Source organism: Galeopterus variegatus, unplaced genomic scaffold (assembly GCF_000696425.1).
Source record: "Galeopterus variegatus unplaced genomic scaffold, G_variegatus-3.0.2 Scaffold2481, whole genome shotgun sequence".
Taxonomy (NCBI): domain Eukaryota; kingdom Metazoa; phylum Chordata; class Mammalia; order Dermoptera; family Cynocephalidae; genus Galeopterus; species Galeopterus variegatus.
In genome coordinates, this window is record NW_007728592.1 from 261,735 (window position 1) to 264,661 (window position 2,927).

Here is a 2,927-nt window from a genome sequence, read left to right on the forward strand (position 1 = left end):
TCAGCTGTTATAGTGGGGACCAAATTTCCAATACCTGGAACTTTGGGGGACACAATTTAAGCTTTAGTGAGTTTGGGGGGAATATTCAATCCATAGCAGGTGGTAAAACCAAAATGCATGAAACAGAAGAAATGTATTACTCATGCGTCCCAGAATGGTTAGGGGTGCCAGCAGGAAGTCCAGAGGCAGTAGCAGCTCAACCAGTGGGATAAGTAAGAAGAAAGAGAGAGAGAGACCGAGAGACACTGTGGTGTTGACCATTAGGTTTTGTCATGGTCAGCAGCTGTGGGGTGTGTTGGGTTTGGACCAGTGAGATGAGGAACAAGTGGTCTAAATCACAATCACAAGAGGAGGAAAAGTTTTAACTAGTCTAGAGGTAATGGGGTTCTATAAACTTATGTCAGGCCTAAAAATGGATGCCAAGACAACAACTATATTAAACAAATTTATGACACCCCTTTGTCAAAAATGTTGCTTACTTTTAGATATTGAAAAGATAGTCTGTATTCTGTCAAGTCCATCTTTCTCAGCCACCTCTTTATGGGATCCTTCCTCCCTACTATTCCAGTCTTGACGAGTTGCTCTCTTGCTGTCTTGGGTTCATTTTTCACCATCATCTTGAGAATTTTCTTCATTTTTAAAAAAATTCCCTAATTTGTAATCCTAAATTTGTTTTCTTGGTTTACTTTTTCATGTTGTCAGTGCACTGCTTTCATGGATGATAAAGAATATTTGGGAGGTAAGGTTTTCTTAAGTCTTCACACGTCTGAAAATGTCTTTTTTCTATTCTTATACTTGAGTGATGGTTTGTATAGAATTCTACGTTAGAAATTATTTTTATGCAGGATTTTAAAGACATTGCTGTGTTATCTTCTGACTTTCAGAATACATATTGAGGTCTTTTTTTTTTTTTTTATGTCTTATCCTTTCCATGCAACATGGTGTTTTCTTGTTTTTTGTTTGTTCGTTTGTTTTTGTTTTTGTTTTTCCTTTTCTGGAATTTTTAGAATCTTTTATGAATCTTCAGTAGTCTATAACAACATGATGACTTATACTGAAACTAATCTTATTTATCTATTTTGCTGGGAAATTTTTAGGTCTTTATACTCTAGAAACTCATGTCTTGCAGTTCTAGGTACTTTTTAAATTTGAAAAAAAAATCTTGCATTTCCTTCCCCTTCCTTCCTTATTGCTGTTCTTTCTACCCATTCCCTTCTGTTACATTTGTTTGTTTGTTCATTCTTTCATCTATGGAACTCTTACTGTTTGAAGATTGGCCCTCCTGAACTAAGTCATTAATTTTCTAATCTTTTCTATGCTATTTTCCTTCTCCTACCTTTTGACTTAATTTTTGTGAGAGTTATCTTCCAACCCTTGTGATCTCTGAATATTCTTTCTGTAGTATATTTTTGTATTGTTCATACTTTATTATCTTATATCTGTCAGAATATTAATGATAATTTTTTGAAAAATTTCCCTCTCTACCTTGCCTTTTTTTCCTTCAATATCCTTTTTATCTTTAATATAGGTTTCTATCCTTTATCCTAGTTGATTTCCTCAAATATGTGGTAACCTTTAACTGACAGTCTATAATTAAAACTGCACAGACCAAAACACAAAACAAACAAGCAAACAAACAAAGTCCAGACTAGCAGCTCTGTGTACCCGAGTGGGTTTACTAGTTTGTTTCATTGTCCAGGATGTTCTCTTGTGGGATTCATGTTTATCAGTGTCTTTCAGTTTTCAGAACATGTGGGCTGTTCAGATTCCTGAGACAAGAGTGTACCCGAGTGGGTTTACTAGTTTGTTTCATTGTCCAGGATGTTCTCTTGTGGGATCCATGTTTATCAGTGTCTTTCAGTTTTCAGAACATGTGGGCTGTTCAGATTCCTGAGACAAGAATCTTGAAGATTAAAAAATAGCAAGATATTAAAGAGGAGTTGAAAATCATATAGAACTTCTCTTATTCCACCTATTTCTTCAACATCTGTTCTGTCTGGTGTTTTCAGAAATTTGTCTTTTCCAGAGAATAAACCTCAGGTATTCTACTAGAGTAGAGGAGGCAATCCAAGCCTACAATTGCTTCTTTTTTATTATTATTTTTTATTTTACTTCTCAAAATACATTCTATTTTCTTGCCCCTTTACCTGTTCCTCTCTACCCCCTGGCCCCCCACATTGTATTGGCTCACTTGACCTAAACAGCTCAAGGAATTTTTATGGTTATTCTGTCTTATTATTCCCCCCCCCACCTTGATTTGTTTGTGTGTTTATTTATTCATTTATTTATTTATTTTTAGATCCCACAAATAAGTGAGAACATCTGGTATTTCTCTTTTTGTGCCTGACTTGTTTCACTTAATATAATTTTCTCTGAGTTCATCCATGTTGTTGCTAATGTTAGTATTTCATTCTTTTTTACAGCAGAGTAATATTCCAGGGTGTAGATGTACCACAGTTTCCTTATCCACTCATCAGATGATGGACATTTGGGCTGGTTCCAGCTCTTGGCTATTGTAAATACAGCTGCAGTAAACATGGGAGTACAAGTATCCCTTCGACATGGCGATTTCCATTCCTCTGGGTATATTCCCAGCAGTGGAATTACTGGGTCATGTGGTAGATCTATCTTTAATTGTTTGAGGAAACTCCATATCATTTTCCATATACGATGCACTATTTCGCAGCCCCACCAACAGTGTATGAGAGTTCCTTTTCCTCCACAACCTCTCCAGCACTTATCATTCTCAGTCTTTTGGATGTTAGCCATCCTGACAGGAGTGAGATGGTATCTCAGTGTGGTTTTGATTTGCATTTCCCAGATGCTAAGTAATGTTGAGCATTTTTTCATGTGTCTTTTGGCCATATGTATATCTTCCTTTGAGAAATGCCTACCCAGCTCCTTTGCCCATTTTTTAATTGGGTTAT